Consider the following 13,116-nt stretch of genomic DNA (forward strand, 5'->3'; position numbering starts at 1 on the left):
GTTAACTGCTCTTATACTTAACCGAAGTCCGTCTAAAGCTGTCGACAAGACTCCATATGAAATGTGGAAGGGAACAGTACCTAACTTGTCCTTTATTCGGGTTTGGGGCTGCGAGGCTTATGTCAAGTGGAGACACGAGGATAAGCTCGTCCCGCGATCGGTCAAGACATACTTTATAGGTTATCCAAAAGGAACATTTGGTCATTACTTCTATTCGCCAACCGAACATCGAGTTTTTGTTGCGGCTAGTGCGACGTTCTTCGAGAAAGAATTTCTCGAGAACAAGTCGAGTAATAGAACCTTCGAGCTGTCGGAGATTCCAGAACCAACAACCGAGGAACAGATGGAGGAAGTGTACCTCCAACGATGATACGGTTAATATTCCTGAGGAACCTAGGAGGTCGGGTAGAGACTCTCATCCTCCGGACAGATACATTGGTATGGTCGAGGAGAATGACGTTCTACTTCTAGAAAGTAATGAACCCGCAACCTATAAAGGTGCTATGGCCTGTTCTGACTCAAAGCTATGGCTCGAAGCCATGCAATCCAAGATGGACTCCATGTATGAGAATAACGTATGGGATCTAGTTGATTTACCTAATAAGGTAAAACCTCTACAGTGCAAATGGCTATACAAAATAAAGCGTTCTGTAGACGCGCAACCAGATATCTATAAGGCACGACTTGTGGCAAAAGGTTTCACTCAAGTGCAAGGATTGCATTATGATGATATTTTTGCACCTGTAGTCATGCTACGTTCCATTCGGATAATCTTAGCGATTGCCGCATTTCATGATTATGAGATTTGGCAAATGGATGTGAAAACCGCCTTCTTAAACGGTTATTTGGAGGAAGAATTGTACATGGTACAACCCGAAGGTTTCATAGATCCTAAACATCCTAAGAAGGTATGCAAGCTTAAGCGTTCCATTTATGGACTTAAGCAAGCTTCTCGGAGTTGGAATCATCGTTTCGACCAAGTGATAAAAGAGTATGGTTTCACTCGATCGGTCGAAGAACTATGCTTATATATCAAGTCGAGTGGGAGCAAGATTGTGTTCTTAATATTGTATGTCGATGACATACTCTTAATTGGGAATGACATTCCTCTCCTATCTTCGGTTAAAGAATGGTTGAAGAACCATTTCCAGATGAAAGATCTGGGTGAGGCACAGCGTATTTTGGGAATCCGTATCTAGCAAGATAGATCACGACGGACGTTATCACTTAGTCAGGAGTCTTATTTGGATAAGGTTCTTGAGAGGTTCAGCATGACCAACTCCAAGAAGGGGAACCTTCCTATGACGACTGGGATGCAGTTGAGCAAGTCTCAGTCACCCACGACGCCTGAAGGGATTGAGCGCATGAGTCATGTTCCTTATGCATCTGCAATAGGATCGATCATGTATGCCATGATATGCACACGTCCAGACGTGGCATATGCATTGAGTATGACGAGTCGGTACCAAAAGACTCCAAGTGAAACACACTGGATAGCAGTCAAAAATATCCTCAAGTACCTATGGAGGACTAAGGATTGGGTATTGACTTATGGAGGCGATACTAAGCTATGCGCAACCGGTTACGCAGATGCTAACTTCCAAACGAATCGAGATGATTCAAAATCTCAGTCCGGGTTCGTCTTCACTCTTAATGGTGCTGCGGTCAGCTGGAAGAGTTCCAACAGAGTGTTGTAGCAGATTCTACTACTGAATCCGAGTACAATGCCGCTTCGGAGGCAGCAAAGGAAGCGATATGGATGCGTCAATTCTTATAAGGGCTTTCGGTAGTTCCTAGTTCGAATGACCCGATCACCATCTATTGTGACAATAGAGGTGCCATCTTCCAGGCTAAGGAGCCAAAGTCTAGCAACAAATCTAGACATATACTTCGGAAGGCTCACCTGATCCGTGATTACGTGGAGCAAGAAGAGATAATGATTGACAAGATTGCGACGGATGATAACATCGCGAATCCTCTCACCAAACCGTTGAATTATGATAAGCATGTAGGGCATGTTAATTCCATAGGAATTAAACATGTTCCAGAGTTGTAGTACTTGATTATGGATTTGATACATTATCTTTTTCATATATTATTTATAACTTCATCGTTTTATATATATAATATTTTGTTTTTCATGTGGATTGTACTGACAACATTGAACGCCACAAAGTGAACTGAATTACATTATATTTGTTTTGGTCCGTAATCGCCAATGTGAGCTGATAACTCCGGCTATTATATTGTGCAGTCGATTGATGGTGGGTTCAACGAGCCATAAGTTAAACGGTTGACTAATCGATCACAGATACGAGATTATGACGATACCTCGTAGGACAACTTTTTGTGACAACATAATGGAGTCCTAAATGTTTAATAACATTCGGTGCCAGGTCGTGGATAGGACATCCATTGTGTTCCTAGAGTCGATTCTTTTGACTATCAACCGTCTCTTGAGATTAAGGCAGTTTTTGGGTGACTTCGGTTTCTTTCTCACGGTCTACCGTAATCGGGCTAAGTAGATTTTTTCCGGTCATTTCATACTGTGCTTAAATCTGCAGGATTCGAGTTGAAGAAAATATCTAACCCTTATCGGGTATAGTTATTTCTCGGGGCCACTCGAGGAGTTGTAATCGAAATGCATGGCCATGCTCGAATGTTGATTCGTTTTGGTTAAGTTACTCTCTAGTCGGAAAACCACTCTTGATGCGATCGCTTGTAAAAATACGACCTTTGTGAATTCGGATTTGCAAATTGTTTTACATTGAGTGGGAGAAATTTTATAGGATATGAGAATCGGTTATCGCACATACACTTGTGAGGACAAGTGGGAGTTTGTTGGAGCTGGTGTCCTCCACAAATTAGTGTGATAACATTTGTAAATCTCTTACAGGTTCACAAGGGTATACTTCGTATATTTAATCAGTTGATTAACGTTTACCTAATAACGGTTGGCTTGCTAGAAAGTTTGACGTTATTATCATACAGATGGCGGTGATCAACTGGTCCCTAAAGGTCACACCTATAGGACGTGTTTGAGAAATGTGGTTATAGAAATATAATTACATTGATGCCCAAAATGACTAAAAAGTTAGTCAATGTGTTGATGAGATAATTATTTAATGAAAATTAAATAATATTAAGTTGAGACGAATTAACTGTCAATTCGTAAATTAAATATAATAAGTTATATTTAAATTAAATACATATATGGTTAGTTTGGACGAATTAATCTGTTAATTCGTAGTTAAGTATAATCAGTTGTATTTAATATCAACAAGTTGAATGTGTCATAGTGGTAATAGTGAGGGTACACAAGCCAAGAGGTCATGGGTTCGATCCTCACTAGATGACCATTTAACACACTTTATTTATTTTTGGAAAGACCAAAATAAGGAGAAAAATACTCCTTATTTCGGTTCACTTGGCGAAATTAGGGAAAGTTTTCTTTTCTAATTGACTCAAGTTTCGGTCTGTATAAAAAGAAAGGTAGAGAATTATTTCTACCCCAAGGCTTTTTCTTGACCTAGCCTCCTCTTTCTCATCACAAGAACACAAAGACAATTAAATTTTACAGAAAATTTTAGATTGATTTCTAGCATAATCAAAGGGCATATCTCAGATCGTCTTGGGTGCAACTAATAGGCGAATATCAATTTTGATATTGTTCTTAGGCCAGATTTGCTAGGACCGAAGGTTAATTCTAAATCTTTTTACTTATGTTTATGTATTTTATTTTATGACCTTAGATCATCTTTATTAAATCGTTATAATCCTTCTAGTTTAAGGGAAGTATACAGATTTATTTCCCACAGCATTCGGGTCATGGGAAGCATTCCCAACCCGATAAGAACATTTTGATCAAGAAATTTGGTTTGTGATACGGTTGACACCGATGCAACCTTTTTCCAATTTTGGAGGGCTTTGTCTTGAAGGCCCTCCTTTCCCGAGTACTCATGTCGTCAAAAGCCGAGGCTCCCTTGGGTCCTTGTGAGGAGGAAGCCTCGGAAGCTTTACCTTTTCTCATGGTATAACAATTTTCAGAAAAACACAAGTTTGGAAAGGATTTTTGGGTGAGGCAAAAGAACAAACACCTAATATGCACTAAAAGGATGATGTGCTAATTAGTTGTTTGTTGAATGTATAACATCTCACAAGTTAGAAAATTGTTTATGGACGAAGAACAACACAATTAAACAACCAAATTTCGACTTGAACTAAGCAAATTTCGAAATTAAGTTAACTTTGAATGACAAGAATAAGAATAAGGTTTATAACTCCCTTTTGATTCTTGTTTGTGTTGTTGGATGATGAAAGTTACCCAAGAATGCCCAAATTCGTCCCTATAATCCAATTGCAAACCCAAAATCTTCAAATCTTGAATCAACTAAACCCTAGGACGATTTCTTGAGCTGAAACTGTGCGATTTTTCTGCAATTTGTCGCCCAAAATTGATGTTGGGTGATGAAAGTTGATGATTCCTTGCAATAGAATGCTTGAATTTGATGTTTTGTGAAGGATTTGATGATTGATTTTGAGTGGCTTAGGGTTAGGATGAAGATAGAGGTTGAATGTTAAAAGAATTGGGGAAGAATAATGAAGAGTGTCGAAGGAATCTCGCTGAAATTGGACATTCTCAGATTTCTCGCACAATGCGAGATTTAGACTTGGAAACCTCGCACGGTGCGAGTTCGCTGCTGGAATTGCACTCTTGTCGCTTAATTCTTCAATCTAGCCAATTCTTTTACACACATTTCTTCCTTCCTTTCTTCACATATGCCCTTGAGTTGGTATCCTATACACTAACACACACATTTAAACATTCTAACATGCTAAAAACATTAATAAAAATGCAAGTGAATTAATTTATAATGCAATAATTAAAGGATGCAATTAATTAAAACATGCAAAATGCAATTAAAAAAATGAAATGCGGAAATTAAATATGCAAGGGAAGAAATATTTACAGACTTTTGCCGTTTATTTAATGTCGATGGCTCGACAAATTTGCATCTTCATTAATTTGCATAAATTGGGTCAACAAGGTGGAGTGTTTGTGGGAAATATCGGTATATCTCATCAAGAAAATTCGGATTATAACGAAATTATGAAATATGAAATTACGAGTCATAAACGAAATTGCATAAACAAAAATAGAGATTAGAATTAACCTCCGGTCCTAGCAATTCGGTTTTAAGAACAAATATCGAGATCGATATTCTCCTAATCGTTGCACCCAAGATGCTCCGAGAAATGCCCTTTTCTTGCTAGAAAGAGAACACTAATTTCTAATTATTTTTTTAGGGTTTTGAGTGATGAGAGTATTAAGTCAAAAACAAGTGAGAAAATAATCCCCTTCTCTCCTCTTTTAACCGTCCAAATGAGAGAAATTGGGAAGATATTTTTCTCCTTTTTTTTCTTCCTTAAACCGTGTGACCAACAACCAAATAAGGAGAAAATCTTCTTATTTTAGGTTGTTATCATTGTATAAAATGTGTATTATTATCAATTGTCATTTATGTCGTCACGTATTAATAAGTCCACACACAACAGTTTGTAATCGATTTATTAATACCGGTCTGTCATCATTTATTATGACAATTTCGTATAATATATACATTAACTATAAATATCACATATTTATAATTTGCTAATTAAATATAACCGTTTACGTTTAATTACGAATTAACATCTTAATTCATTTAAGCTAACATTATATACATTAATTAAATATAACAGTTTATATTCAATTTACGAATTAACAATTAATTCGTCTCAGCTGATATTATTTAATTGTATTAAATAATCGACTCATCATCACATTAACTAACCTTTTAGTCAAATACATGGACTAACCTTTTAGTCATATAAGGCATCAATGTGATTATATTTTCATACAATCACATCTCTCAAACACATCCTTTAGGTGTGACTTTTAGGGACCAGTTGATCACCGCCATCAGTATGATAATAACGTCAAACTTCTAGCAAGCCAACCGTTATTAGTAAACGTTAATCAACTGATAAAATACTAAGTATACCCTGTGAACCTATAAGAGATTTATACACGTTATCACACTAATTGTGGAGGACACTAGCTCCAACAATCTCCCACTTGTCCTCACAAGTGTATGTGCGATAACCGATTCTCATATCCTTAATTTCTCCCACTCAATGTAAAACAATATGCAAAATCCGTATTCACAAAGGTCGTATTTTACAATTGATCAATATCAAAAGTGGTTTTCCCGACAAGAGAGTAACTTAACTGATAAACGAATCATCATTCGAGCATGGCCATACATTTCAGTTACAACTCCTCGAGTGGCCCTGAGAAATGACTAAACCTGATAAAGGATGGATATTTTCTTCAACTTGAATCATGCAGGTACAAGCACAGTATGAAATGACCCAGTAAAAATCTGCTTAGCCTCCTGTTACGGTCGACCATGAGAAAGAAACCAAAGTCACCCAAAAACTGCCATAATCTCAAGAGACAGTCGATAGTCAAAATAATCGACTCTAGGAACACAATGGACGTCCAATCCACGACCTGGCACCGAATGTTTTTAAACATTTAGGACTCCATTACGTTGTCACAATGTCCTATGAGGTATCGTTATAACTCACATCTGTGATTGATCAGCCAACCGTTTGACTTATGGCTATTTGAACCCACCATCAATCAACTTCACAATATAATAGCCAGAGTTATCAACTCATGTAGGAGATTATGGACCAAAACAAATATAATGTAATTCAGTTCACTTTGTGGCGTTCAATGTTGTCATACAATCCACATGAAAAACAAAATATGAAATAATACGATGAAGTTATAAATAGCATATGAAAAAGAAAATGTATCGAATTCATAATCAACTACTACAACTCAGGAACACGTTTAATTCCCATGGAAATAACGTGCCCTTCATGCTTATCATATTTCAATGGTTTAGTGAGAGGATCCGCAATGTTATCATCCGAAGCAATCTTGTCAATCACTATCTTCTCTTGCTCCACGTAATCACGGATCAGGTGAGCTTTCCGATGTACATGTCTAGACTTGTTGCTAGACTTAGGCTCCTTGGCCTGGAAGATGGCACCTCTATTGTCACAATAGATGGTGATTGGGTCATTCGAACTAGGAACTATGGTTAGTCCTTGTAAGAATTGACGCATCCATATAGCTTCCTTTGCTGCTTCTGAAGCGGCATAGTACTCGGATTCAGTAGTAGAATCTGCTACAACTTCCTGTTTGGAACTTTTCCAGATGACCGCAACATCATTAAGAGTAAAGACGAATCCAGACTGAGATTTCGAATCATCTCGATCTGTTTGGAAGCTAGCATCTGCGTAACCGATTGCGCATAGCTTAGTATCTCATCCATAAGTCAATGCCCAATCCTTAGTTCTCCGTAGGTACTTAAGGATGTTTTTAACAGCCATCCAGTGTGTTTCACCTGGATTGTTTTGGTACCGACTTGTCATACTCAATGCATATGCCACGTCTGGACGTGTGCATATCATGGCATAAATGATTGATCCTATGGCTGATGCATAAGGAACACGACTCATGCGTTCAACCCCTTCCGGTGTCTTGGGTGACTGAGACTTGCTCAAATGCATCCCATAAGTCATTGGAAGGTTCCCCTTCTTGGAGTTGGTCATGCTGAACCTTTCAAAAATCTTATCTAAATAAAACTCCTGACTCAGTGATAACATCCGTCGTGATCTATCTCGATAGATATGGATTCCCAATATGCGTTGTGCCTCACCCAGATCTTTCATCTGGAAATGGTTCTTCAACCATCCTTTTACCAAAGATAAGAGAGGAATGTCATTCCTAATCAAGAGTATGTCATCGACATACAATATCAAGAAAACAATCTTGCTCCCACTCGACTTGACATATAAGCATGGTTCCTCGACCGATCGAGTGAAACCATACTCTTTTATCACCTGGTCGAAATGTTGATTCCAACTCTGAGAAGCTTGCTTAAGTCCATAAATGGAACGTTTAAGCTTGCACACTTTCTTAGGATTTTCAGGATCTATGAAACCTTCGGGTTGTACCATGTACAATTCCTCCTCCAAATAACCGTTTAAGAAGGCGGTTTTCACATCCGTCTGCCAAATTTCATAGTCATGAAAAGCGGCAATTGCTAAGATTATCCGAATGGAACGCAGCATTACTACGGGTGCAAAAATTTCATCATAATGCAATCCGTGCACTTGAGTGAAACCTTTTGCCACTAGTCGTGCCTTATAGGTATCTGGTCGCCCTTCTACATAATGCTTTATTTTGTAAAGCCATTTGCACTAAAGAGGTCGTACCTTGTTAGGTAAATCAACAAGATCCCATACGTTATTCTCATACATGGAGTCCATCTCGGATCGCATGGCTTCAAGCCAAAGCCTAGAGTCGGAACAGGTCATAGCACCTTTATAGGTAGCGGGTTCATTAATCTCTAGGAGCAAAACGTCATTTTCCTCGACCATACCAATGTATCTGTCTGGAGGATTAGAGACTCTACCCGACCTCCTAGGTTCCTGAGGAATATTAACCGTATCATAAGTTGAAGGAACATCTTCCTCCATCTGTTCCTCAGTTGTTGGTTCTTAAATCTCCGACAGCTCGAAGGTTTCATTACTTGACTTGTTCTCGAGAAATTCTTTCTCTAAGAACTTTGCACTAGCCGCAACAAAAACTCGATGTTCGGTAGGCGAATAGAAGTAATGGCCAAACATTCTTTTTGGATAACCAATAAAGTATGTCTTGACCAGTCGCGGGCTGAGCTTATCCTTGTGTCTCCACTTGACATAAGCCTTGCAGCCCCAAACCCGAATAAAGGACAAGTTAGGGACCGTTCCCTTCCATATTTCATACGGAGTCTTGTCGACAGCTTTAGACGGACTTCGGTTAAGTATAAGAACAGCTGACAAAAGTGCAAAACCCCATAATGAATCAGGTACAACCGTGTGACTCATCATGGATCGAACCATATCAAGTAGTGTTCGATTTCTCCGTTCGCACACACCATTTAATTGAGGTGTTCCAGGTGGAATTAACTGTAGAACTATTCCACAGTCTTTAAGGTTTTGATCAAACTCATTTGAAAGATATTCGCCACCACGATCTGAACGGAGTGCTTTAACCTTTCTTCCCAGTTGTTCTCACCTTATTCTGGTATTCCTTGAATTTTTCAAAAGACTCACTTTTATGCTTCATTAAGTAGACATATCCGTATCTACTCAAATCATCCGTGAAAGTGATAAAATATCTATAGCCGTCTCTTGCGCTGATTGACATAGGTCCACATACATCAGTATGTATGAGTCCTAATAGGTCATTAGCGCGCATTCCAACACCTTTGAAGGAAATTCGAGTCATTTTGCCGATAAGAGATGATTCACACGTGCCAAATGATGAGAAATCAAATGTGGAGATAGTCCCATTATCAATGAGTTTCTTTACACGTTTTTCATTTATGTGTCCCATTCGACAATGCCATAGATAAGTTTGATCTTTGTCACCGACCTTTAATTTCTTATTATTCACATGTAATATCTCTGTGGTTTGATCTAAGATATAAATTCCATTCATGGAAACTGCTTTGCCATAAACCATTTCATTAAAAGAGAAAATACAGTTATTGTCCTTTATTGAAAATGAAAAACCGTCTTTATCAAGTACGGAAACAGAAATAATATTCTTAGATAAACTGGGTACATAGTAACAGTTATATAAATATAACTCAAAACCACTCGGGAGCTGGATTACGTATGTTCCCATTGAGACTGCAGCAACTCTTGCTCCATTCCCGACTCGCAGGTCCACATCACCCTTTGCGAGGGTGTGATGTTTTTAGGCCCCGCAAATGATTACACAGATGAGAACCACAACCAATGATCGTGTACCCAAGTTCAAAACTTGCATGGTTAATCTCAATCATATAAATATAAGATGACATACCAACAGGAGTGACGCGGCCTGCTTTTATGTCCTCACGGTACACGTGACAGTTCCTCCTCTAATGCCCAGTCTTGTGACAATGGTGGCACTCAACGTTACCGCCCTTGCTCTTTTCCTTGCCTTGTGAGCCACTAGTCTCACCAGGCCCACTCTTACGTTTCCTGACTTCTTAAACTTTGGCTTTCCTACAGTTAGGTCGCCGTGAGCTTTGCCCTTACCCTTATTCTTGTTGGAAATCATGAGAACATCTTGCTTCAAGCTCCCACTTAATTTCATATCCTTCTCGGTCTGTACGAGAAGTGAGTGTAGCTCATGAGGACTTTTCTTCATGTCATTCATGTAGTAATTTGCCCTGAAAAGGGCAAAACCATCATGAAGTGAATGAAGCATACGGTCAATGACTATGCTCTCACTGATTTTGCAATCAAGTGCCTCCAGTTTCTCGACATTCTCAATCATTTTAAGAATGTGTGGGCTAACCGGTTGGCCCTTCTGGAGTTTCGCCTCAAAGAAGCGACAGGTATGCTCATAAGTAACGATCCTCGGTGCTTTTGAGAACTCATTAGTGAGCATGGTGAAAATCTTGTTTGCTCCTTGGGCAATGAAGCGTCTTTGCAAATTGGTTTCCATTGCAAAAATGAGTATGTTGTTTATCGCACCCGCTTCCATGACGAAGTCACTATAAGCAAGTGACTCGTTAGCTCTTGCATTAGGTCCTGGTTTTGGCGGTATTGTCTCAGTCAAGTACTTGAGCTTACCGTCAGCAATGGCAGCATTCCGTAATGATGCCTCCCAGTCCGCAAAGTTGGACCCGTCATTCTTCAGTTGTGTGGACTGATTCATGTGGTCCATGAAAGTTTTGAGCCAGGACTCGCGTGCAAGTGTGGCACTTGGCATATGGATATCATTATTTCCAGCCATTTGTTGTAAGCATTATTATCAATATAAAACGAATTCTACACTGCGAAAAGAAGAAGAAAAATATAATAAGCATACTCATCGTTATGATTTAAGTCTAATGCAAAACTGTTATAATGCGAAGACTAAGCATTTATACAATTGACCTCCCTCAAGAATTATATAAATGATCCCAAGACTCAATTATCTGTAAATTGATAAGCCAACCTCTTGGCTAATTCTACTTTTAGAATTCTTGGTTGATAAATTTCTGTAAACTCTATCTTTAGTCCATCATAATCTCGAGAAACTCTTCGGATTATAATGTTGAGGTAAAATAAGTCAACACAAACTACTTACCCAACGTAGAAGGGGTCATATGGAGAGTAAGGTCCTATATGCCTACCGACGAAGAAGGGATTCATAGTTGTTTGGCCTATAAAGACTAGTCTCAATTTTCATTTTAGAGGAAGATCCCATCAACTTTATTTTAATAAATTTTAAGTAAACTAATATCTAGCATCCGAGAATGAATAAACTAAGATGATGGCTTAAAATTATGTGACATCTTTATGTCCATGATAACTAACATCCAAACTATATGAGTCAATTTTCATGCATATAAGTAGGTGGTTTGGTTTAGGCGGAATATGATGCACTAATTATCATGCGAAGAAAAACAACAAGAATGGAAAAACGTAAAGCAAAAACAAAGTCCTAGTGTGGCATATCTACCAAAATGAACATAAATACAACTTTGGAATCCTTCCTAGAACCCGAGAAACTTGTCTTGATGTTCCATATTGGTCCATGTAGCGGGAGTGAGCAATCCAATCTCCATCTTTAGTCTTCTCAAAATTACAATTAATAAATTACAAAATAAACCTATTTACATTCTAATTTCAAAAGCATAATACTAAAGAAAACCAAAGGAGAATCGAGATCTCAAAATTACATCAAGATTATGTTTCCATCATTACGAAAACATAATCAACTAAGGCCACACTAGGTAATACAAATTACAACCGATTGCAAAAATACGTAAATAAACCGTTCAACAATTATGTGACAATTCCTCAATTACTCACAATAATTCCAATCTTAATACACATTAACTTGTAATATGAATTAATCTAACATTATTTTAAACCACTTTAAAATAATTGGGTATCTAAAATTTTGTGAACTTTTTCACAACTAACAATCATACATTATAGATTTAATGTATAATAATTATTGGCCAAAACACAAAAAAACCAATTTTTTTAAATGCTCTCGGCATTCCTAAAAAACGAAAAACAATTTTTTTTATTAAATGCTCTCGGCATTCCTAAAACAACGAAAAACAGTTTTTTTTTTTTTTTTTTTTTTTAATTTTATTCGAAAACAACCCTTTAAATGTGAACAAATTTGTTTAATGTTGCTACTATAACAAGATTGGCATAATCATCAATGTTTAATTTAAACATAGATCCAAACTAGATGATTCAATTTAACCTCTTAAAATGAATATCTAAATTATGATTAAATCGATTATCTGAATATTTGATTCCTCACAATAGATTTGAACATTATTAAATTTAAAGAATCATGATTCTTAAACAACAATTTAACACCATGTATGCCAAAACTATATAGCAAAAACAAATGAACATCATCAATCAAAACAATTTCCATTTACATCTCAATTTAATTCTTATTAAATCAAACATCTACAAATTTATCATAAAAAAAAAAACAAAAAATATCTCGGCAAAATAAATTGGTGCGGCCGAATTTTTTTTTTCAATTTTTTGTTTTTGTTTTAATCCATTTATGAAAATCATATAAAATAATTTCGTGGCCTATGCTCTGATACCACTTGTGGGAAATATCGGTATATATCTCATCAAGAAAATTCGGATTATAACGAAATTATGAAATATGAAATTACGAGTCATAAACGAAATTGCATAAACAAAAATAGAGATTAGAATTAACCCAAGAATGCCCAAATTCGTCCCTATAATCCAATTGCAAACCCAAAATATTCAAATCTTGAATCAACTAAACCCTAGGACGATTTCTTGAGCTGAAACTGTGCGATTTTTCTGCAATTTCTCGCCCAAAATTGATGTTGGGTGATGAAAGTTGATGATTCCTTGCAATAGAATGCTTGAATTTGATGTTTTGTGAAGGATTTGATGATTGATTTTGAGTGGCTTAGGGTTAGGATGAAGATAGAGGTTGAATGTTAAAAGAAT

This window comes from Silene latifolia, chromosome Y (genome assembly GCF_048544455.1).
Source record: "Silene latifolia isolate original U9 population chromosome Y, ASM4854445v1, whole genome shotgun sequence".
In the NCBI taxonomy this organism is placed as follows: domain Eukaryota; kingdom Viridiplantae; phylum Streptophyta; class Magnoliopsida; order Caryophyllales; family Caryophyllaceae; genus Silene; species Silene latifolia.